Below are 25,655 nucleotides of genomic sequence, written 5' to 3' on the forward strand. Positions count from 1 at the left end.
TTGGATAAAAGACTGGATTACACTAAAAGATACGGACCTATTAGACTTGGAAGGCCACGAGAATCTGTCTGGATGGCACGCTTCTTTAATGTACGAAAAAGTGAAGGTCCACAGGGGATTTTTGAGCCATGTGATAAGAAAATCGTGATATAAAATCTGGAATAAATATAAAGGACTACTTGAGCCAAAAATACCCTTGTGGACATCAACAAGAGAAGCCATATACACATGTTAGAATATTTACAGCTAGCAAAAGTGACGGGCCAATCGGAAAAAAAAAAATCCGGCCAACCGAAGGTCCCATCTGGGGTGCCATCTGTTGTAAACAAAAGCTGCCCTTCTTCCCTTATGGGGGACACAAGAGCCCTTTATAGAGTCCCTTGTGGGTTCTCCATCGGTAGGAGGAAATAACAGAGGCCAACCAGAGAATACTGAGAAGCAAAGCAGCTTGTAAGCCTGATCTTTATTGATCTGTTGCAACAGGGTGCTCCCCTGAGGAGGACCCCGAACCAAGGCGTGCCTGCCCTTATAGAGACATTTTATATTCCCTGACCTGGAGCTCCAGACCACCTCTCCATGCATCATACATACATCACAGAAGGGGTGTAACCCCAGACCACCCCCCACAAACATCATACCTGCATCACAGAAAAGGCGGTCTGCAACAGAAATGTGAATGTTGTTTTTTTCCCTGCCTGCCAGGTTATCTGATAATGCCTTATCTGATTCCCTTTCCTGGTAGTCTGGTCGTACCTTCGAGATGGTGATTTCCCAATTCCTGAGACAATGGGAAGGTTCCCTCACCCCCTCCCTCCTTGCAGAGTAAACATTTGGTCAGTTTGGGAGTCAAAATGGTTTCAGGACGGTCTTCCTGTGCTGCTCCAGACATGTGGTCCACATATCTATGTATGCGCTTGGTTGGTACATTTATGAACATTTATTGTATATATAAGACATTGTTACGGAAAATCTAGGTGTGATGCTGCTCTGCCACCCAGCTCATCGGACTGAGTCCGCGGGTCCCTGCGGAACAAAAGGAGCGCAGCCAGAGACTGGAGCAAGTTGGAGAAGATCCACGTTTGTTGTGCAACAGGTTCAAGGCGAGATTGAACCCCGAGGATGGGGTGACATGAACTTTCAAAACTTCCCACCATTACCCCAGATACAGTTCAAAAGCACCATCACTACATCATTGCTACATCACGATTACATCAGAAAAGGGGTGGGTTACACGGGATTAACATATGGAGGAGGGAGGGGGAAACATGCAGAGCTGGAAAATGTATTGAAAAGCACATTCTGAGTACCGGTGATAAGAGAACAATGGGGTCTTAGTTTGCATAGTCTGTCACCCGGCTGAGCCTGGAGGAAGGGCTAGACTGGGTGATTTGGCATCAATGAGGTCTTTCCTGGGTGTACGTGACCGTGACCTCCCGCTTGAGGGATTATGGAATGTACTGGGCAGTCTTGAAGGGCTAAGGAAATTGAGCAGTTTGGCATTGAAAGCAAGAGAATCGGTGGTACGAGTGATTTTCTATGAATTTTTATATTTTTTTAGCCCTTTAAAACAGTGGCAGCTCATTTTGGAAATGAATTGATACAATATCAATTTTGATGGGCTTAGCAAGGATACGAGGTGTCAGTCCATTCTTCTCAGAGCAGGGAGCTGTCCACAGCTTGTCAGAAGGTAAAGGAGGCCTGCAAGAGCTGACACTGCAGACCAAATGCATTGTGCTGATTGGCTGGAGGCTGCGCTCGGTGCAGGCTGATTGGTCAGGACGCTCCCGTAGGCAAATAGTCTGTTCATTCATAAAATACGCTCCTCCCTCCTCTGGTCTACCCAGGGAAAGGGAAAGGGCACTTTATTTGGGGGCTTGGGTTTCGCGTGGTGTAGTTCAAAACAGTGAGGGGGCTGAGGGGTCCTTTGTAGGGCCGGGTGCCCTTGAGGTCATCGCCTCGAACCCTCTGAAGGCTTCTGGGAAGGGGGTTGACAAACATGCCCCCCTTCCGTATTAACATTAATTTTTTTATTACAGGATTCATCCATTCCAGCCTTTCACATGATGAATTCTGCATTTACGTTATATAAGCAGGGAGACAATATACAGCCTTGTCATACTCCTATCTCAATTTTGAACCAATCAGTTGTTCTATATCCAGTTCTAACTGGAGCTTCTTGTCCCACATAGAGATTTCTCAGGAGACAGATGAGGTGATCAGGCACTCCCATTTCTTTAAGAACTTGCCATCTTTGCTGTGGTCGACACAGTCAAGGGCTTTTGCATAGTCAATGAAGCAGAAGTAGATGTCTTTCTGGAACTCTGTAGCTTTCTCCATAATCCAGCGCATGTTTGCAATTTGGTCTCTGGTTCCTCTGCCCCTTCGAAATCCAGCTTGCACTTCTGGGAGTTCTCGATCCACATACTGCTTAAGCCTGCCTTGTAGCACTTTAAGCATAACCTTGCTAGCGTGTGAAATACTGCCCTTCTTTGGGATTGGGATTCATGTGTTGCAGGAAACACATGAACTCCTCTTTGTCCTCAGGAATATAATCATGGGGAGAGGAAAGGAGCAACCGGGCAGGTGACAAGAAGAAGAAGAAGAAGAAGAAGAAGAAGAAGAAGAAGAAGAAGAAGAAGAGTTTGGATTTGATATCCCGCTTTATCACTCCCCTTCAGGAGTCTCAAAGCGGCTAACATTCTCCTTTCCCTTCCTCCCCCACAACAAACCCTCTGTGGGGTGAGTGGGGCTGAGAGACTTCAGAGAAGTGTGACTAGCCCAAGGTCACCCAACAGCTGCATGTGGAGGAGCAGAGATGCGAACCCGGTTCCCCAGATTACGAGTCCACTGTTCTTAACCACTACACCACACTGGCTCTCGACAAGACACTCAGGTTACCACCACAACTCCTCCCTCAACCCCTCCTCTGTGTGATGGGTCAATGATGTAGTCATGATATAGTATTGGGGGTGTAGCATGGGGGATTAGCAGCTAATAAAAGTTGGGGTCTTCTTTTGTTGGGGGCTTCCATCTTGTTCCACCTGGTGGCAGCTGGGAATCCTGTGGCCAAAGTCTTCAATCAAGACCAAGCCGACTGGCTGCTCTTTTGCTCTGCTCTTCCTGGCTGGTCTCCTTGTTTCTGGTCCAAGGGATCCCTCAGATTTTGGAATCCGCTTCTGGCTCCCATTGTATCGGCTGCTTTTCTGAGCCTCTTGGCTGTTGTGCCTGGACGGGGCCTGTGTCCAGGGTCCTTGTCCTGGCCTGAGTCAGAGGCTGGGGTGGGGAGCTGGGATTTGGGGGGGAGTCGTTTAGCTGCCCCCCCATTCCTGGTTTGAACAGCACCAAGACCTAAAACACGGAGGGATCTAAGCTCGTGGGGTAGGGGAAGGGAGGATGTTGCACTTGTGGGGGGGGGCCCTCTTTGCAGCTGGATCTCCGGGATCAGCCCCTCCCCCGCTCTCCTGATCCACTAAAGGAAAAGGGGAGGGGGGAAACCTTCCTCCCCCCCTCAATTCTATCCCTCCGCTCCCGGCACATCCTCCTCTCACCCCGCCCCCCCCCACAACCCCAGATCCCGCCCCCAAACATCCCACCCCTCCTTCCTCCTCCTCCAATCCGGCTTCTGTTCCAGGACTGGGGGGGTGAGCCCCCTCCCACCCTGCCTGCTTCTCCCGGAAGTGGAGCTTCCACTCCGGATTGCTGCTCTGCCCCACAGCTCGGGGGGGGGGGCGCTTTCCGAAAGGGGAGGGAGGAGGCATGGGGACCCCCCCCCGTGGATGTTGCAGGAAAGGAGAATCGGGAGTGAGGAGAAAGAGGTAAAGGGGTCGGGGGGGGGGGAGAGGGGAGAAGAGGACCCAGAGACCCCGCCAGTTCCCCCAAGCGCCTTCCGTGGGGCCTGGATCCCGGCACGCCTGCTGCGAAGGGGCGGAAATGGGGCGCGCACCCACGAGGATTCCTTGGGGCTTGGAAAAGCGGGCCAGAAAGGGTTAAGGGGTGCGGGAGGCGCCTGGATAGAGACCCCCCTGTCCCTCCCTGGCTCGTCTGGGGGGGGCAATAGGGACGGAGAGATGGGGGGCGCATGGCGAGGGATGAGCCAAGCGGGCGTCTGGGTGCAGGGGAGACCCCGGGAGAGAGGAAGGGGGTCGGGGAAGTAGGGGGGAGCATTCCCGGTGCAGGGAACGGCAGCACTGGGGGAGGGGAGATAGTCTGGGGGGCCCGTCTCCATCGTGGCTTCCTTGGGGACTCTCCGGAGGGGCCGCCTTGGCTTCTCCCTCCCGCCCAGCAATCGACACCCCCCTTCAAGGCGACCAGAGAGGGATCCCTGGAAAGTGGGGGTCCAGTCCCCCCACCCTTCCATCCTGCAATCTCCATCCTCTTCCCACCCCATAAGCCCCTGACCTGGCCAGACACAGCGCATCTGCCCAGTCCAACCACTGGTCCCCTGGAGAGGAGAGGAAATCCCCAGAGGAAGAGGGGAGGGGAGAGGCCTTCTCAGAAGCGGCTCTTGGTTTCCGCAATCCCACCCAGGAAGCAGCCAGAAACCTTTTCCTCTCTCTCAGGCTTCCATCTTTATTGTCTTTTCCACTGAGGATGAGGATAATGTACACCTGTCATCAGAAATAGGGGTGCAGAGTCCATGGAATGGCTCTCAGGATTCATATAGAAGTTGCACCTCCAAAGCATTTCTGTTCCTCTTATTCTTTGTAGGCAATGTCAGAGTGACTGACAAGCTGAGATACAATCCGTCATCATCCGATGACAGTGACTGCATGAATCTTCCCAGTCAAAGGACCCATTTTCATGATAGACAGTGCCTGTGGCTGGACGCTCTACACACCAGGTGTACCTGTGCAGGCCAAAGACTGCCAGTATTAGCACAGGTGAGGTGTGTGACCTTCCCAAATTGACAGACTGTATGTGAATGAGAGTTTGTGGGTGGGATTATAGTTTACAGCAACCTTGTGATTTTCTCCACCCATAACATTTCGTAAGCTGTTATTGCAGTACGAATTCCAAATTAACTACAAAAAATCACATGACAACAATAATAACAACAGTACAGTGGTACCTCGGGTTAAGAACTGAATTTGTCTGCAGGTCCGTTCTTAACCTGAAACTGTTCTTAACCTGAAGCACCACTTTAGCTAATGGGGCCTCCTGCTGCCGCCGTGCAATTTCTGTTCTCATCCTGAAGCAAAGTTCTTAACAAAAGGTACTATTTCTGGGTTAGCAGAGAATGTAACCTGAAGTGTCTGTAACACAAGGTACCACTGTAGAAGTTCTAGTTTTCGTCTTTTCCCCCAGCCACTCTGGGCAGCTTACAGTACATATAGGTAAATGTATAGGGACCCCTGACCCTTAAGTCTAGTTGTGGCCAACTTTGGGGATACGGCGCTCATCTCGCTTTATTGGACGAGGGAGCCAGCATGACTGAGCTGCTTCTGGCGAACCAGAACAGTGCACGGAAATGCCGTTTACCTTCCCGACAGTACAATACATATGCAAGACAGTAAAACATCAAACATTACAAACCTCCTGATACAGCTGTCTTCTAAATGTCAGAGAGTTGCCTGTTTCCTTGCCCTCGAAAGTAGGGCATTCCATGGGGCAGGAGGCCCTCTTCCTGGTTCCCTGGAACTTCACTTCTAACAGCAAGGGAACCAGCAGAAGACCCTCGGAGGCGGACCTCCCTGCATGGAATGAGTGAGGGGGGGTGAAGATGCTCCTTCAGGTCCACAGGGCCAAGGCAGGGGCCAAAACAGCACTCAAGTAAGAAACAGACAAGCAGAGTAGAGTAATATCAGAATATGAAGTGGGAGCAGGCGCATTTCAATACTGTAATTCATATATAATTCAAGGTCAGAGTCACCCTGGGACTAGATAACAAGCCTCCAGGTGGACGTGCCCCCTCTGCCCTTCACGTTCCTCTTCCGCACGGGCAGAATCTGCCTTCTGGACTGTGGGATTCACGGTTGTTCTCCTCCTCTCCATCCACCAGGGCTTGACTTCAGGTGCAGCAGAATTCCCCAGCCCCCCAAGGATTTGAGACCCATCAGCTTTCCTCACCTGGTTTAGCCGGCCGGTTGAAGCCGTTGCTGGAACCCCTGTTGCATGCTGACAGCTTCTGGAAGCCACAGGTGAGAGCTGAGTGCAGGGTGGGGACCAAGGGTGGGAAAATGACCCCAGGAGGTGCAGGACATGTCTCCCACCAAAGGAACTACTGCTCCCCAACACCCCATGACATCTCGATTCAGGTAGGTAGCCGTATTGGTCTGACGCACTTAGACCAACTATGGTTGTTCTAGGCATAAGCTTTGGTGTGCATGCACACTTCTTCAGATACACTGAGACAGATGTCACCAGACCCTTGTATATTGTGGGATGGTGGGCTGGGGTTTTTCTCAGAAAGGTACTCCTACTTCCATCTCCCACTACCCTTCACTATATGAAGAAGTATGCATGCACACAAAAGCTTAGAACTCGAACAAACTTAGTTGGTCCCTAAGTTGCTGTTGTTCTTTTTTAGTCGATTAGTCGTGTCCCCCCACCCTTCCATCCTGCAACCTCCCTCCTCTTCCCACCCCATGAGCCCCTGCCCTGTCCAGACTCAGCGCTTCTGCTCATTCCAACCATTGGTCCCCTGGAGAGGAGAGGAAATCCCCAGAGGAAGAGGGGAGGGGGGAGGCCTTCTCAGAAGCGGCTCTTGGTTTCCGCAATCCCACCCAGGAAGCAGCCAGAAGCCTTTTCCTCTCTCTCAGGCTTCCATCTTTATTGTCTTTTCCGCTGAGGATGAGGATAATGTACACCTGTCATCAGAAACAGGGCTGCAGAGTCCATGGAATGGCTCTCAGGATTGATAAAGAAGTTGCACATAAAAACATTTCTGTTCCTCTTATTCTTTGTAGCCAATGTCAGAGTGACTGACAAGCTGAGATACAATCCTTCAGCATGCGATGACAGCGACTGCATGAATCTTCCCAGTCAAAGGACCCCTTTTCTTGATAGACAGTGCCTGGGGCTGGAGGCTCTACACACAGGGTGTGCCTGTGCACGCCAAAGACTGCCAGTATTAGCACAGGTGAGTGTTACTTGTTGTTGTTGTTGTTGTTTAGTCGATTAGTCGTGTCCGACTCTTCGTGACCCCATGGACCAGAGCACGCCAGGCACTCCTGTCTTCCACTGCCTCCCTCATGCTGGTAGCTTCGAGAACACTGCCCAACTATCTTGTCCTCTGTCTTCCCCTTCTCCTTGTGCCCTCCATCTTTCCCAGCATCAGGGTCTTTTCCAGGGAGTCTTCTCTTCTCATGAGGTGGCCAAAGTACTGGAGCCTCAGCTTCAGGATCTGTCCTTCCAGTGAGCACTCAGGGCTGATTTCCTTCAGTATGGAGAGGTTTGATCTTCTTGCAGTCCATGGGACTCTCAAGAGTCTCCTCCAGCATCATAATTCAAAAGCATCAATTCTTCGGCGATCAGCCTTCTTTATGGTCCAGCTCTCACTTCCATACATCACTACTGGGAAATCCATAGCTTTAACTATACGGACCTTTGTTGGCAAGATGATGTCTCTGCTTTTTAAGATGCTGTCTAGGTTTGTCATTGCTTTTCTCCCAATATCCTAAGGTGCTGCTGGACTATTTTTATTACATTTTTACTTCTACTGTGTCAGACCAATATGGCTACCTACCATTAAGTACAGTTATCTCCTTGCCTTGAATATGCAGCTTTGTCAGTGCCAGATTAGGATAGTCCTCTGTCAGAAGACAAGCACAGGATCAGGCAGCACATCATCATTATAAAGAACCATTGGGGTGGGCGTTTCCGCCTGGGATTCCCATGTGCCATCTGCATTCCTTCTGCTTCTCCTGCTCTCTTCATGCAATGTGAGGCATGTAGACAGAGGTCCATCTCCAAGAAAAGGAGCTTCCCTGAGCACCTATTCAGCTGACCCCAAGCACCAAGCCTTGTCACTAGTTCTCTGACTGACCCAGACCACAGTCCCTGGAAAGGATGTAGACCTGGGTCTCACATAATGGTCCACATGGACCTCCTGAGGTCAGTGGGACTGTGCAGGTGATTCATGAAGATCTAGAGGTGGAAATGGGGGCAACCACTTGATTTGAAAGGCAGTCCCACAGGACAACGGTATTCCAGGATCATGCTGTGTTATTAAAGATGATTGAGGATTATGAAAGGTTGTTGATGCATTACTATCATTTGACATCATAGCATTTTCATTTCCTAAAAATTGGGAAGATGGGGAGGACATGGGAGAATGTAGGAGATGTTGAAATAGGAGAAGGTGCTAATGGCGATTGATGTGCCCTTTTTTTCTGTGTTCTCTTTCCTGAAACCCAAAAAGGATTTGCTTTCTGCCCACTCTGAAAAAGGTGATGGAGAAGACAGAATTGCAGGGGACAGGGCACCGTTCGTTTCATTAGGAATAGCCATTAAAATATGTGAAATGTGGAATATGCTTCACTGAATGAGCACACATAGTTCACATCAACGAACAGAAAAAGGAAAGAACCCATTTAAAGGTATGGAGTGCGGAAAGAGCTTCTCTTTCAATGCAAAACTTAGAACACACCAGCGGACTCACAGAGAGAGAAAGCGTTTTAAGTGCAGGGAGTGTGGGAAGAACTTCTGTCAGAGTGGAAACCTTACATTGCACAAGCGGACTCACACAGGAGAGAAACCATTTAAATGCATGGAGTGTGGAAAGAGCTTCAGTCAGAGTGGACACCTTAGACAACATCAACGGACTCACACAGGGGAGAAACCATTCAAATGTGTGCAGTGTGGGAAGTGCTTCAGTTTCAGTGCAAGCCTTAGATCACATCAATGGAATCACACAGGGGAGAAACCATATGAATGTATGGAGTGCGGAAAAGTCTTCAGTCAGAATGGACACCTCAAAATACATCAAAGGTCACACACAGGGGAGAAAGCATTTGAATGCATGGAGTGCGGAAAAGTCTTCAGTCAGAGTGGACACCTCAAAAGACATCAATGGACACACACAGGGGAGAAAGCCTTTGAATGCATGGAGTGCGGAAAAGTCTTCACTCAGAGTGAAAACCTCAAAATACATCAACGGACTCACACAGGGGAGAAACCATATAGATGCACTGAGTGTGGAAAGAGCTTTAGTATTAGTGAAAGCCTTAGAAGACACCAACGGACCCACAAAGGGGAGAAACCATTTAAATGCATGGAGTGTGGAACGAGCTTTAGTGATAGTGGAAGCCTTAGAAGACATTAACGGACCCACACAGGGGAGAAACCATTTAAATGCATGGAGTGTGGAAAGAGCTTTAGTGATAGTGGAAACCTTAAAATACATCAACGGACTCATACAGGGGAGAAACCATATAAATGTATCGAGTGTGGAAACAGCTTTAGTAAAAGTGGAAGCCTTAGACAACATCAACGGACTCACACAGGGGAGAAACCATTTAAATGCATGGAGTGTGGAAAGAGCTTCAGTCAGAGTGGAGACCTTAGGAACCATCAACGGACTCATACAGAGGAGAAACCATATAAATGTATCGAGTGTGGAGACAGCTTTAGTAAAATTGGAAACCTTAGAGAACATCAACAGACTCACACAGGGAAGAAACCATATAAATGTATCGAGTGTGGAAAGAGCTTCAGTCAGAGTGGAGGCCTTAGGAACCATCAACAGACTCACACAGGGGAGAAACCATTTAAATGTGTGGAGTGTGGGAAGTGCTTCAGTTTCAGTGCAAGCCTTAGACAACATCAACGGACTCACACAGGGGAGAAACCATATAAATGTATTGAGTGTGGAAAAAGCTTTAGTTATAGTGGAAGCCTTAGAACACATCAACGGACTCACACAGGAGAGAAACCATTTAAATGTATGGAGTGTGGAAAGAGCTTCAGTCAGAGTAGAAATCTTAGAAAACATCAGCGGACACACACGGGAGAAACCATTTAAAGTTATGGATTGTGGAAGGAGCTTCAGTCAGAGTGGAACCCTTGATTTTTGTCAACAAACTCATACAAAAGACAAACCATATAAATATCAGGAAAGTAGATAGAGGTCCACTCTTAGTGGAAGTTCAGAATCAGCAGACTCACGGACAGGAAGAACTTTAAGAGTTGAAACCCTTCAAACCATCAACGAACTCAGGAGTAGCAGTTTGAATGAAAAGACTACAGAAAGTGCTTTATTTATAATGGAGTATTTAAGGAACAGGTACGCAGGTGGCGCTGTGGGTTAAAGCACATAGCCTAGGACTTGCCGATCAGAAGGTTGGCGGTTCGAATCCCCACGACGGGGTGAGCTCCTGTTGCTCAGTCCCAGCTCCTGCCAACCTAGTAGTTCAAAAGCACGTCAAAGTGCAAGCCGATAAATAGGTACCGCTCCAGCGGGAAGGTAAACGGTGTTTCTGTGCGCTGCTCTGGTTTCTGCTCAGAGTCCACTCTTTTCTTCACAGAAATGAACTCAGGAGGAAATCGGTCTTTAATACATGTTATGTATTTGAAGTTCTGGTACTTATGTGTAAAACTGCATAGTAATGAAATATTGAAGGCAATGTCAAACAATGTGATTATAATCTAGCATGTAAAGTACCTTTTGATAGAGAAGGGGTGAGGGTTTATCTGGACTGCTGGTGGTCAGTAAGGATTAGGGCAGGGCGATATAATGTTCTATACTGGTTTCTAGACCACATCGTGATAACCTTCCAAAAACAATGGATATGGCAACACCCCACAGATCACAGTGTCGGGGATGCTCATTTGCCTGGAAGCAGCCGGCAGAAAGCTTTGCTTTGTGAAGCCCCTGAATATGCTGAGTCGCTGACTAACCTCCCAGACGACAGGAAGCGAAAGACACACCTCCATTGCCCTGTGTCCTTCCAGCCTCTTTCCTCCCTTGCTCCCTTCTGCCAGTTTGTGTGCCTGACTTAGATATCTTGTGTGCTGTATTTCTTTACTGCTGCATCTGGATTTGCTCTCAGGAGCCAAGTTTTGTGCCTCACTGGGGGCCCAGGGAGAACTGTATGCTTTGAAAGCTCAGTAAACTATTACTGAAGACGACCTGCTGCCTCTCTGTGTGTTTTTGACCTCAGCGTGGGAATTGCTCTACACGTGGCCCCTACCCTGCCGATACTCTGCTCATTCCCTGGAGTTGCTGTACTCAAGCATGCAAGACGGCTGCATCTGTGTGCACTCAAAAGCAAATAAAGTAGGACTCGCCTTTCTATGAGAGTACAGTGGTACCTTGGGTTACAGACGCTTCAGGTTACAGACACATCAGGTTACAGACTCTGCTAACCCAGAAATAGTACTTTCGGTTAAGAACTTTGCTTCAGGATGAGAACAGAAATCGTGCAGTGGCAGCAGGAGGCCCCATTAGCTAAAGTGGTGTCTAGGTTAAGAACAGTTTCAGGTTAAGAATGGACTTCCAGAAGGAATTAAGTTCTTAACCAGAGGTACCACTGTAATGTGTTTTCAACTGTTTTTATTGGTTTTTTAAATTTTGTAATCTGCTCTAGGAGATTCGGATTACAGACAGGGAACTAACAGTAATGATGATGATGTTACATTGCTTAACACTCCCCCTCCCCAGTCATGAATACTTGAGGGCACTCCTGGGTCCATCATGGTCGCTTGAGGCCCATGTCCAGCTCAGGCTAGTTCCCCACCCCACAGACCTTTCGGGACAGAGAGGACATGGCCCTGGTCCTCCCTGCTCTGCACCAGATGGGATGGTTGCAACGCTCTCTGTGTGGAACTGCCTTGAAGGCGACTCGGGAACTGGCCCAAAACGCAGCAGCCAGATGATTGGCTGGGCTGCCTCTCTTTATGAATGGCATTTCTCTCCCACCTCTTTGTCCAAGGAGATCAAGGCGGCATCCATGGGTCTACCCCTCCCCACTGAGTCCCCCCACAACAAACACGTTGGATTCCTGTTTTAAAACAGTTGCACTGGTTGTTTCCTTTCCAGCAGGACCTCTCCTGCTCTGAATCCCCTGGCTTGTGAGACCTCCAGTGGTGCTTTCATGGGACTATAGAGGTGGATGTAGTCCATCCCCAGCAATAGTCCATCCCCAGCAATCTCAGAGGCCAGGCTTGCATCTGGAGGAACTGAGCACTGGAGGAGAAAATGAGCCCTGCAGGATCAGGCCAGAGGGGCCCCTCTTGAATCCAGGCTCCTGTTCCCACAGGGGCCAACCAGGGGCCCCTCGTGGGAAGCCCACCAGCAGGACTGCAGCACCAGAGCCACTTTCTCTGCCTCCTATGAGGGAGACAGAGCAGAGAAGCCCCCTATTGCCCTCTCCTCGTCCTCCACGGATTGGCCTCCTCCTCTTTTAACGCCACCTTGATTGGTGGCCTCCCTGGCTCTTGTGGGAGGGAGTTGCACGGGTTTTATTCTGCCCTGCAAGAGGAAGCGCTTTCTCTTCTCTTCCTTCCTTCCTTCCTTCCTTCCTTCCTTCCTTCCTTCCTTCCTTCCTTCCTTCCTTCCTTCTCCTTGCACAGGTGAGGTTTTAGGGACCAGGGTATATTTCATGTCCGAATGTTTCCATCCGCCTACAACCTCTGTTGTAAAAGGGGAATGATCCATACATCTGAATGGGGTTTCTCTGCATGCATTTCCCCGTTCCTGGCCCCAAGACCCCTCCCCAAGGGGCCAGCAGCGCATCCATGCAAAGGAAGAGCAGAGCTGCCGCCCTCCTGCGACCCTCCGTGCCCTGACTTGCCCCCCTCTCGCCATGCAGCCCTGGGACCCCCGCTCTCCCCATGGGCCCTATCCTGGGAGAGAGGAGACTCACCGGATCCCAGCAGGCGCCCCCAGGCAGCCTCTGCAGAGCCGAACCAAGGGGACCCCCACACACCCGACTTCTTGCAGGAAAGTTGGGCTTTCGCTCTGGAGGACCCTGCCCCCCCCCCGTCTTACTTTCCTCTCTATGAATCTAGCTCATTTCCGTTTAACCCTTGGCAAGCTGAGCTCAGTCAACTTACGCCTCTCCCTCTCTCAAGAGCCGGAGCATCGCGCACCAATGGCATCCCGAGAAGGCGGAGCAGGAGAGGTTTATGGATTACTTCCGGCAAGGGATACATTCAGTTTTGGAAAGCAGCTGAACGGCTCCCTAACAGCTGGCCCCTGAACACGGGTCCTAAGAAATCTTCACTGGTTCCCGGTCCATATCCGAGCACCATTCAAAGTGTTGGTGCTGACCTTGAAAGCCCCAAATGGTCTCAGCCCAGTAGAAGGGAAGGAGCGTCTCCACGTCCATCGCTTAGCCCGGACACTGAGGTCCAGCTCCGAGGGTCTTCTGGCAGGTCCCTCATTGCGAGAAGTGAGGTTACTTCTCGGTTGTCGTGACAGCCCTGTGGAATGCCCTCCCACCAGATGTCAAGGAGATAAACCATCATACAACCTCCCTAGACGCCTGAAACGCCTCCCCCGCCCCCCCATGGATGTTGCAGGAAAGTAAATGAAAATCCCGATGGAGGACAAAGAGGTAAAGGGGTCGCGGGGGGGGGGGAGAGGAGAGGGGAGAAAAGTACCCAGAGACCCCTGACAGCTCCCCAAAGCGCCTTCCGTGGGCCCCGTCGGCAGTGATGTGAAGGGGGCTTTTCTCGGCCCCTTAGGCGCCTTGGCAGGGGCGGGCATGGGGCCCTCGCTCAGGGGGTACCCATGAGGACCCCATCGCCCCGTGTCTCCCGCGCAGGCATCCCCGGAGCGCTGGGGGCTCCGTGCAGAGAGAGGTGGGCCACGAACGGGTTAACAGGCAGGAGGAATAGAGACGTCCCTGCCCCTCCCCTGCTTCTCTTGGGGGGGGGCGCCTCCGGCTGGAGAGATGGGGGCGCAGGGTGTGAGATTAGCGGAGCCAAGGGAGCCTCTGGATGCAGGGGAGACTCTGGAGAGAGGGAGGGGGTCAAGGAAGTGGGGGAGAGGAAGGGGAGCATCCCTGGGGCAGGGAAGGGCAGCATTGGGGGCGGAGAGATAGGAAGGACAGTCTATGGGGGGCATCTCCATCGTGGCAGCCGCGGGGGATCTCTGATAGGACCGCCTTGGCTTCTCCCTCCCGCCCGGGAATCGACCCCCCCCTTCAAGGCAACCAGAGAGGGATACCTGGAAAGTGGGGGGTCCTGTCCCCCCACCCTTCCTTCCTGTAAGCTCCATCCTCTTCCCACCCCATAAGCCCCTGCCCTGTCCAGACACAGAGCTTCTGCCCAGTCCAGCCATTGGTCCCCCTGGAGAGGAGAGGAAATCCCGAGAGGAAGAGGGGAGCGGCTCTTGGTTTCCGCAATCCCAACCAGGAAGCAGCCAGAAACCTTTTCCTCTCTCTCAGGCTTCCATCTTTATTGTCTTTTCCAGTGAGGATGAGGATAATGTACACCTCTCATCAGAAATAGGGGTGCAGAGTCCATAGAATGGCTCTCAGGGTTGATTTAGAAGCTGCACCTCAAAAGCATTTCTGTTCCTCTTATTCTTTGTAGGCAGTGTCAGAGTGACTGACGAGCTGAGATACAACCCATCATCTTCCAATGAAAGTGACTGCATGAAGCATCCCAGTCAAAGGACCCATTTTCAGGATAGACAGTGCCTGTGGCTGGAGGCTCTACACACCGGGTGTGCCTGTGCAGGCCAAAGACTGCCAGTATTAGCACAGGTGAGGTGTGTGACCTCCCCAAATTTACAGAATGTATATGAATGAGATTTCCTGGGTGGGATTATAGTTTATGGCAACCCTGTGATTTTCTCCACCCATAACATTTTATGAGCTGATATAGCAATACGAGCTCCAAAATAACTAAAAAAAACCCCCACAAGATCATCATCATCATCATCGTATTTATACCTCAGGCCTTAGTTTGCCTCCCCATGATCTAAAGAAAACACCAGCTTTGAATCATACAGAGTAAAACTACCAGAACCTTCTTGAACCAGTAGGTTAGGAATTATCGCTATACATTAGATCTGTACTTTTCTATGCCTGAAAAATGCAACCATGACACTGGGAATGTTCAGGGATGCAGGAGAGGATATTTTGTTTGATTATATCCTTTCCAACTTGTGTTAACAAGTTGTACAATTTAGCAGAGTAACATTCCCCCTTTTAAACTTACAGCGGATGCGTTTGCTCAGGCTCGCTAAAGCCTCTAAAATAAGTTTCCTTGGTAATTTCCCCTTTAGTCCCTCATAAAAAGATAAGACACGACACAGTCTTCTATAAAAGTATAAAAAGAGTTTACTCACACATTCTGTTCACAAATGGATCCCAGAAGGCAGACTTAGGTTACAAAAGTTACAAACACCTGGAAACTATCCCATAAGGAGACAGCCCAAATGAGCATCTTAGGCTAAGCAGATGTTGCTTCTTCGACGAATGTAGTCAGAGAGAGAGAGATGGCTGACCAGTCCTGCTCTTTTGTTACCTGGGCAGGTGAGGTCGCACCCACTTGTAGTCACATGCAGAAGAAGTCTGTCCCAGCCTAGGAGAAACCGGAAGTTCTGACTGGCTGCTCCAGACATCCCCTTTTATTTCCACTCTAGGGATGTTGTACTTGACTGCTCTTGTGTTTCACATCCCACAGACATTTTAAAAGCCAGCACCAACTGTTTGAATTGTGCTCGGAAATGCGCTGGGAGCCAGGGAAGATGCTTTAGAAATAGTGTTATGTGGTCTTAGTGGCTGCTCCCAGTAACTAGTCTAGCTCCCCCATTCTGGATTAGTTGCAGTTTCAGAGTCACCTTCAAAGGTAGCCCCATATGGAGCACATTGCAGTAGTCCAAGCGGGAGATAACCAGAGCATGCGCCAGTCTGGTGAGAAAGTCTGAAGGCTGGTAAATTCTCAGCCAGCGTACCAGATGGAACTGGTAAACAGCTGCCCTGAGCACAGAATTGACCTGCGCCTCCATGGTCAGCTGTGAGTCCAAAATGACCCCCAGGCTGCACACCTGGTCCTTCAGGGGCACAGTTACCCCATCAGGACCAGGAAGGCCCCCACCCTCCCCCAAGGGCAGTACTTCTGTCTTGTCAGGATTGAACCTCAATGTGTTACCCGCCATCCATCCTCCAACCACCTCCAGACAGCCACACAGGGCATTCACCATCTTCACTAGTTCCAATTTAAAAGAGAGGAAGAGCTGGGCATCATCCACATACTGGTGAACACCCAACCCAAACCCCCTGATGATCTCTCCCAGTGGCTGCATATAGATAGTAAAAAGCATGGGGGAGAGGATGGAGCCCTGGGGCACCCCACAAATAAGCATCCAGGGGTCTGAACACCACTCTCTGGACATGGCCCAGGAGGAAGGTGTCGCGAATTCCTCACGGCGCTTTTTAGCGAAATGCTCAGAGTCCCAGGTTTCTTTTCAGTGCAGTCTTTTTAATGTGAGCTATATACAAGCATTTACAAAAACAGTCCATACAGAGTACCTGCTCCTTTTGGCAAACGAATACTCTCCACCACAGCACCACCACACCTCAGCACAACCACCACAACATACTGTTGAACAGGCTTTCCTTTTAAAACAGGTGATAGCCAGTCACATCCCCGCTGAGTCACTCTGACCCAGCACTTCACAGAGTATTGCATCAGCCTGTTGAAGCCTGCAGACTTACTCAACATCCTGCGAATCCCAACAGAAGGCGGGGAACACTGCATAGCAGGGCCCCCAGCTTCCCAAGATTGTCCAGAAGGACACCATGGCCAAAGGTCTCCAAAGCCGCTGAGAGAACCAGGAAAGAGCTTCCCCCTCAGCCTCTAGCCCATCAGAGATCACCAACCAGCACAACCAGGGCAATTTCAGTCCCATGATGAGGCCTGAATCCCCATTGGAAGGATCATGGTGGCAGAAGCTTTCCTGGTCCTGCACCCCTAAAACTGCCAGCCACAATACGTTTATTAGCTTTCAAGGGGCCACATGATACACTGTGGTCTTTTCTTCGAAACACAAATAGTTTGAATACCGTACTTTCCGCCCCATAGGACGCACCGGCCCATAGGATGCACCAAGTTTTTTTGGGGGGAAATAAAGAAAAAAAATTTATTCCCCCCCCCCAGGCGCTTGTGGGGCAGGCAGCGGGGAGAAGCGCTCTTCTCCCCACTGCCCGCCTGCAGACCAGGTCCAGGAAGAGCGGGAAGACACGCTGCGCCTCCCCACTGTCCCCGGAGCTTGCGTCTCCCTGCCGTCAACCTCCAAACCACATCGGGAGACAGCCGGATGGCAGCGTTCCGCCTCCCCGCTGTCCCCCGACCTTGTGGGGCTGGCGCTACGGCTCTCCTGAAGCCTGGAGAGCGAGTGGGGTCTGTGCACACTCCAGGCTTCAGCGAAAGCCTGCATTCGCCCCATAGGACGCACACACATTTCCCCTTCATTTTTGGAGGGTAAAAAGTGCGTCCTATAGGGCAAAAAATACGGTACTTTTACAGTGCCGTATGATGTAAATATGGGACACGGGTGGCGCTGTGGGTTAAATCACAGAGCCTAGGACATGCCAATCAGAAGGTTGCCGGTTCAAATCTCCACGGCGGCGTGAGCTCCCATTGCTCAGTCATGCTCCTGCCAACCTAGCAGTTTGAAAGTACCTCAAAGTATAAGTAGATAAATAGTTACCGCTCTAGCGGGAAGGTAAACGGCGTTTCCGTGCGCTGCTCTGCTTCGCCAGAAGTGGCTTAGTCATGCTGGCCACACAACCCGGAAGCTGTACGCCTGTTCCCTCGGCCAATAAAGCAAGATGAGTGCCGCTACACCAGAGTCGGCCACGACTGGACCTAACGGTCAGGGGTCCCTTGACCTTGACCTATATCTACTGGAAGCTGCCCAAAAATTTTGTTTCTGTTTCACTTGTTCCACATCGGAGAGACTTTGATACACAGCTCTGAACTCCTCACTTGAAACTGCTGTGTTCGTAGCACTGCAAGCCTGGGCCGTGTCTTTGGGGGTCCTGGGCTGCCTAGACAACCAGACCCCCTTCTCAGTCTGGCTTATATGGTCCCAAGGAAAGCAGAGCAGTATGTTTGGCACCAGCTTGGCTGCAGGAGTTGAATGAAGAAGGTGTGCAGGACACCATCCACCGTCTTAGAGACTCCCCTCTGGATTTGTGTGGGTTTCCCTCCATAGCCTTTTCTTCTCCTGAACATAACTCACGAGGCAGTGAAGGTTTAGGACCAGAGTTTTCCTTCTCGATGGGCTTCCTTCCCCGGTTGACGATCCCATCGGCCCTTCACTTTCCTCTGCAGGATGGGCAGAATCTGCCTTCTTGACTGTGGGATTCACTGTTCTTCTCCTCCTCTCCCTACACCAGGGCTTGACTTCAGGTGCAGCAGAATTGCCCAGCCCCCCAAGGATTTGAGACCCATCAGCTATCCTCACCTGGTTTTGCCAGCCGGTTGAAGCCATTCCTGGGATTATGGCCCCTGATTCATCCTGACAGCTTCTGGAAGGCACAGGTGAGAGCATAGTGCAGGGTGGGGACCACCAAAGGTACTACCGCTCCCATGACACCTCATGACATCAGATAATAGCTATATTTGAGACAGAACAGGAATAAATTAATGTCTCTAGAAATAACACAACTTCAGGCCATCAATAAATGAACACTACATATTCAAGGTTGAAGTTTTCACTAAGTACACTTATCCATTTGCCTTTAATATGCAGCTTTTTCAGTGTCACTTTAGGATAATCAGTAGACGGACACGAGATCGGGCAGCACATCATTATTATAAGGAGCAATTGGGGTGGGTGTTTCCGTCTGGGATTCCCATTTGCCAGCTGCTTTCCTTCTGCTTCTCCTGCTCTCTCCATGCAATGTGAGGCATGTAGATGGAGGTCCATCTCCAATAACAGGAGCTTCCCTGAGCATCCATTCAGCTGACCCCAAGCACCAAGCCTTGTCACTAGTTCTCTGACTGACCCAGACCACAGTCCCTGGAGAAGATGTAGACCTGGGCCTCCCAAAATGGTCCACATGGACCTCTTGTGGCCAATGAGACTGTGCAGGTGATTCATGAAGATCTAGAGGTGGATGGAGGATTATGATGCAGAGGATGGGGAGTGTCCAAAGGAATGATGGACCAGAGAAAGAGAGGGCCTGTTCACGGACAGAGAGCAGCTGCCTTTCCTGTGAGGAAACAATTGATTTGAAAAGGCTGTATTCCAAGATCATGCTGCTTTATTAACGATGATTGAGGATTATGAAAGGTGGTGATGCATTACTATCATTTGATGACATTGCTTTTTCATTTCCAACAAATTGGGAACATGGGTAGGAGGCGGGGGAAAGTAGGAGATGTTGAAATAAGAGAAGGGGCTAATGGAGCTTGATGTGCTCTCTTTCCCTTTGTTCTCTTCCTTGAAACCCAAACAGGATTTCCTTTCCTCCCACTCTGAAGAAGGTGATGGAGAAGACATTCAGAATTCCAAGGAATGGGGCACCTTTTGTTTCATGAGGAATAGAAATTAAAATGTGTGAAATGTGGGATATGCTTCATTGAATGAGGACACATAGCTCACATCAATGACTCCGAGAGGAGAAACCATTTAAAAGTATGGAGTGTGGGAAACGTTTCACTGATAGTGGAAAACTTAGAACACATCAGCGGACTCACATGGACAAGAAAGGATTCCAATGCAGGGAGTGTGGGAAGAACTTCAGTCTAAGAGGACTCCTCAATATACACCAGCGGACTCACACAGGGGAAAAACCATTTAAATGCATGGAGTGCGGAAAAAGCTTCCGTCAGAGTGGACACTTAAGTGCACATCTACGGACTCACACGGGTGAAAAACCTTTTAAATGCATGGAGTGTGGAAAAAGCTTCAGTCGGAGTGGACACTTAAGTTCACATCTACGGACTCACACGGGAGAAAAACCATATAAATGTATGGAGTGTGGAAAGAGCTACAGTAAGAGTGGACACCTCAGTAAAAATCACACCAGACTCACACAGGGGAGAAACCATATAAATGTATGGAATGTGGAAAGAGCTTCAGTTTTGATGCAGGCCTTAGATCACATCAATGGACTCACACAGGGGAGAAACCATATGGATGTATGGAGTGTGGAAAGAGCTTCCATCAGATTGGAACACTTAGAATACATCAACGGACTCACACAGGGGAAAAACCATTTAAATGCATTGAGTGCAGAAAGAGTTTCAGTCGGAGTGGATACCTTAGAACACATCAACGGACTCACACAGGGGAGAAACCATATAAATGTATGGAATGTGGAAAAAGCTTCAGTTACCATTCAGGCCTTAGATCACACACAGGCAGGGGGAAACCATATGAATGTATGGCATGCGGGAAGAGCTTCAGTCAAATAGGAGACCTTAAATTACACCAGCAGACTCACACAGGGAAGAATCCATTTAAATGCATTGAGTGCGGAAAGAGCTTCAGTCAGAATGGAGACCTTAAAACACATGAACGGATTCACACAGGGGAGAAACCATATAAATGTATGGAGTGTGGAAAGAGCTTCAGTAAGAGTGGACACCTCAATATACATCAACAGACACACACAGGGGAGAAACCATTTAAATGCATGGAATGCGGAAAGAGATTCAGTTTCATTGCAATGCTTAGAAGTCATCAACGGACTCACACGGGAGAAACCATTTAAATGCATGAAGTGCGGAAAAAGCTTCAGTCAAAGTGGAAATCTTAGAAAACCTCAGCAGACACACAGGGAAGAAACCATTTAAATGTATGGAGTTTGGAAGGAGCTTCAGTCCGAGTGGAACCCTTGATTTACATCAACAAACTCCCACATGAGAGAAACCCTATAAATGTCAGTCCTAGTGGAATCCTACATCCACAGACTCATGGACAGGAAGAACTTTAACAGCTGACACCCTACAAACCCATCAACCCTCAAAGAGGAGAAGCTGATTAAAGGGAAAGATTGCAGAAAGTGCTTTAGTTATAATGGAGTGTTTAAGGAACATCTACGGACTCAGAGGGGAGAACCCATTTAGATGTATGGAATGAGGAATATGTTCCTTTCAGAGTTTACTCTTCTTCACAGCAATGAACTCAGCAGAAAATCCATCTTAAAAGCATGTTGTGTATTTGAGGTTCTGCTGTTTATATGTAAAACTGTATAGTAATGGACAGAGTGCCTGAAGAACTATGGATGGAGGCTCGTAACATTATACAAGAGGCAGCAACTAAAACCATCCCAATGAAAAGGAAATGCAAGAAAGCAAAGTGGCTGTCCAAGGAGGCCTTACAAATAGCAGGGGAGAGAAGGCAAGCAAAATGCGAGGGAGATGGTGAAAGATACAGGAAATTGAATGCAGATTTCCAAAGAATAGCAAGGAGAGACAAGAAGACCTTCTTAAACGAGCAATGCAAAGAAATAGAGGAAAACAATAGAATGGGAAAAACCAGAGATCTGTTCAAGAAAATTGGAGATATGAAGGAACATTTCGTACAAAGATTTCCATAATAAAAGACAAAAGTGGAAAGGACCTAACAGAAGCAGAAGACATCAAGTGGAAGTGATGATATTCCAGCTGAACTATTAAAAAATTTAAAAGATGATGCTGTTAAAGTGCTACACTCAATATGCCAGCAAATTTGGAAAACTCAGCAATGGCCAGAGGATTGGAGAAGATCAGTCTACATCCCAATCCCAAAGAAGGGCAGTGCCAAAGAATGCTCCAACTACTGCACAATTGCACTCATTTCACACGCTAGCAAGGTTATGCTTAAAATTCTACAAGGCAGGCTTAAGCAGTATGTGGACCGAGAACTCCCAGAAGTGCAAGCTGGATTTAGAAGAGGCAGAGGAACCAGAGACCAAATTGCAAACATGCGCTGGATTATGGAGAAAGCTAGAGAGTTCCACAAAGACATCTACTTCTGCTTCATTGACTATGCAAAAGCCTTTGACTATGTCGACCACAGCAAACTATGGCAAGTTCTTAAAGAAATGGGAGTGCCTGATCACCTCATCTGTCTCCCGAGAAATCTCTATGTGGGACAAGAAGCTACAGTTAGAACTGGATATGGAACAACTGATTGGTTCAAAATTGGGAAAGGACGACAACAAGGCTGTATATTCTCTCCCTGCTTATTTAACGTAAATGCAGAATTCATTCAAAATTGGGAAAGGAGTACGACAAGGCTGTATTTTGTCTCCGTGCTTATTTAACTTATTCAACTTATATGCAGAATTCATCATGCGAAAGGCTGGGCTGGATGAATCCCAAGCCGGAATTAAGATCGCCGGAAGAAATATCAACAACCTCAGATATGCAGATGACACAACCTTGATGGCAGAAAGTGAGGAGGAATTAAAGAACCTTTTAATGAGGGTGAAAGAGGAGAGCTCAAAATATGGTCTGAAGCTCAATATCAAAAAAACAAAGATCATGGCCACTGGTCCCATCACCTCCTGGCAAATAGAAGGGGAAGAAATGGAGGCAGTGAGAGATTTTACTTTCTTGGGCTCCATGATCACTGCAGATGGTGACAGCAGTCACGAAATTAAAAGACGCCTGCTTCTTGGGAGAAGGGCAATGACAGGCCTAGACAGCATCTTGAGAAGCAGAGATGTCACCTTGCCGGACTTCCGGTGGAGCGCGTCTTCCGAGCGAGAAGGGATTCGGCGGAGAGCGCGATCCCTGTCCGACAAGGGGGGGCGGGGGAAGGGGGTGCAGAAGGGCGTAAGCACCCCAGAAACACGTCCGGAGGGTGTCCGGAGGTACAGGGGGCCAGCAGAGACCGGACGCGGCTCACTTCGCTGTCAGGTAACCCTTAAAAGGCGAAGAGTACAGCGACGTTGAGCAGCAGGTCCTGGGCAGCCATTTCCTCCCTCCCCAGTATTGAACAGCCCAGTCCTCGCAGAAGGCAGCGCTCCGCTTCCAAGCATAGGAAACCGGGGAGTGAACTAAGCTTGAAGGAGCAGTAACATTGGAATAGAGAAACCCGGTAAAAAAGGAGAGAAGTTTTTTTTTCCGGGGTTCAGCCTTTATCAGGAATCAGCGAAAACGCAGAGAGACTCCAGAGCGAGGAAAAGAGAAAGTTACTACTAGTGTCCACTTTGTTCCCCTGAAAGATTCTCCTATTAAAGCATCAGATACCCTCTTAAGCAGAGGTGCCTAATACAGGGGACAGAAGGTGAAGTTATAAAATTGGAACCATCTGATAGAGTGAAGGGGGTGCCGAAGAACGCTCCCCCCTATCGTGCTGTTTTCAGTGGAAAAGCGGAAGAGAAGCGCCGACGCCATTAACTGAAGCAAAATGCGGTAATGACTAAAGTAAAAAGACTATCTTTTCTAACAGTACGGACTAACCTGGTTTAAAATTTGCGGCTGTGTTTTCATCCATCTGCTGGTGCCCGGGTGCGGGCTGTACTGATTTGCGATTTGCGAATTTTGATGACGGTCTGGCGACCGAAAGTAATCTTTAATCCTGTGCTGTGGGGCCCTTCGGCTTGCTGCGTAGAGAGTCTACCTCAAAAGCTGAACAGCGACGGAGAGAGCCATCTAGTGGACAGAGTGATTATCACGTCTGGGATTCTGTTCTGTTTTGTTTTCCACTCTCTCTCTTCTCTTTTCTCCCTACTTTCATTGTTTCATACCCCTTTTCCCCGCTTTCTCCCCCTCTCTTTCCCTCTCCCCTCTTCTTCCCGCTCTCCAGCTTACTCCAGGTGGAATCGAGGGGGCTTCGAAGTTGCAAATCCCCACCTCCTGCCTGTTAAAAAAACCTTCCAAAACGCTTTTTGAGTTGATTGAGAATATACTCCCCACTGCCTTTATACGAACCCTTGAACTTCTGAACTCTAAGACTTCATGGTTTCTACGGTTTTTTTTGATATCCCCAAAGTTACAATACGCTGAAAAGAAGTAAGTGGATCATCGTGTGCAACTTAAGGACTGTTAAAAGACTGTGGGCCGGGTCTAAATTAAGGTCAAATTAGAATTGGTTAATAAGTGTTAGCAATCAAACACTCTGATATATTGAGTATCGGGCATTGGGTATCGCAAAAAAAAAAAAAAGAATGTCAAACACTGGGAAAAGACCTGAAGGGGGAACACCAGTGGAAAGAAAGGGATCTAAACAAGAGGGGGGCTTTAGAGCAGAGATCCTTAGAATGTTTGCGGAGATAAAACAGAGTGAGAAAAATGTAGAGCACAAGTTAGAACAAGTAGAACACAGAATTGGGGAAGTGGACAAGAAGATAGATGTAACAGTAAATGAATTGAAGAGTCAATTGAAAGAGGTTTTTAGGAGGACGCAGGCAGTGGAGGAAGGTCTGAAAAAGACAAGAACGGAAGTGAGAGATGTAAAACGTGAGGAAGATAAGATAAAAGCTGAGATACTGGAACAAAAGCCAAGAGGACATGAAAGACTGGATTGCTTTGAATGAATTAAGACAGAGGGAGGCCAATCTTAGGTTGAGAGCCATACCCGAAGTTCAAGGCGAAAACATAAAAGAGAAATTAATAACAGAACTAGCCCTATGGTTAGAGACCCCAATAGAAGAGGTTGAGAAGACAGTCCAATCGGCTTTCAGATTGAAAGTCAAATCAGTAAGGAATAAAAAATTTGTTGGAGACTGTCTAGTTACATTTAAAGAAAGGGAAATGAGGAACAGGATCCTCCAAAAAAATAGAGAGAAAAGGTTAAACATTGGGGGAAATTACATAACTATTTTCAAAGACATTCCAGTTAGGCTCCTAAAACATAGGGACCCCTACAAAGAACTGGTACAGATACTGAAAAGAAATAATATTGAATTCAAGTGGGAGTTCCCTGAAGGAATTTCCTTCACATATAGGAGCAAGAGGCAAAAATTGACAAATCCAGAAGAAACAAGCAAATTTTTAAGAAAATATAAAGAACTAAAACCACAAAAAGAAGAAGACAAAGGAGAGGAGGCAGAAGGAGGGGAAAACCCAGAGGAGGAGGAGGGAGGGTTGGGGGAGGAGGAGGGGGAGAGGAGGGGGGGCAGAGGGAGGAGTCTAAAGGGAAATAGTAGCCGTTTTCTATCTTTCTCTTTAGGAAATCAATATGGCGTTAAAAATTTACAGCTGGAATGTTAATGGGATGAACAATAGGGGCAGGAGGAATAAAATTGAGCATATCCTAAAGAAAGAAGGCCTAGATATTATTTGCCTGCAGGAGACGCACATAGCGAGGAAACATAAAAGAGTCTTGACTAACCAAAGACTGGGGAATGAATTTGTATCGTCAGATCGGAGTAAAAAAAGGGGGGTGGTCATCTATATTAATAAACAAATTGAAGCGAAACAATTATTTAAAGATGAAGAAGGAAGGATAGCAGCAGTACAAATTAATTGGCAAGGAGAAAAGGTAATAGTAGTGGGGATATATGCGCCGAATGTGAATAAGTCAGAGTTCTTTAGGAGGCTAGAAGGAAAGTTATCTGATTACGCTGATCAGAAAATTATACTTTTGGGAGACATGTTGTTAGAGTTGGACAGGCAAAGGGACACGAAAAGTATAGAAGGAAAGCTACCTAGAACCTTTTTCTCTTTGGTCCAGAACTGCAATCTAGTGGATATTTGGAGATTTAAATACCCCTTGGAAAAACAACACACTTATCATTCAGAACCCAATGACTCATTTTCAAGATTAGACCAGATATGGATCTCGGCAGAATTAATCCCAAGAGCCGCAAGGG

At 48.5% G+C, this 25,655-nt stretch overlaps 2 protein-coding genes and 1 long non-coding RNA gene across 11 annotated transcripts in view; 2 read left to right on the forward strand and 1 right to left on the reverse strand.

Moving 5' to 3' along the window:
- LOC310825960 (uncharacterized protein) overlaps positions 1 to 25,655 on the forward strand; it is a 62,441-nt gene that overhangs the window by 15,357 nt on the left and 21,429 nt on the right. For 2 of the 9 annotated variants that reach the window (XM_083700245.1, XM_083700243.1), the window contains exon 2: positions 18,297 to 18,441. The exons of 1 other annotated variant lie outside the window; for it this stretch is intronic. The gene's annotated coding sequence lies outside the window, so the exon portion shown is untranslated. Of the gene's footprint in view, positions 1 to 3,653; positions 3,816 to 12,994; positions 13,497 to 14,478; positions 14,657 to 18,296; positions 18,442 to 25,655 lie in introns of those variants that run through there. 6 more of the 9 variants (XM_083700242.1, XM_083700237.1, XM_083700247.1 and 3 more) reach the window with 6 other exon arrangements.
- Positions 1 to 25,655, reverse strand: part of LOC310826286 — a 46,179-nt gene that overhangs the window by 2,315 nt on the left and 18,209 nt on the right. The window lies entirely within an intron of this gene.
- Positions 287 to 25,655, forward strand: part of LOC310826021 (uncharacterized protein) — a 156,844-nt gene continuing 131,475 nt past the window's right edge. Inside the window, exons 1-2 of the mRNA XM_083700452.1 lie at positions 287 to 1,454; positions 6,906 to 7,078. The gene's annotated coding sequence lies outside the window, so the exon portion shown is untranslated. The remainder of the gene's footprint in view (positions 1,455 to 6,905; positions 7,079 to 25,655) is intronic.

Source organism: Podarcis gaigeae (genome assembly GCF_964106915.1).
Source record: "Podarcis gaigeae genome assembly, chromosome: 10".
NCBI lineage: Eukaryota > Metazoa > Chordata > Lepidosauria > Squamata > Lacertidae > Podarcis > Podarcis gaigeae.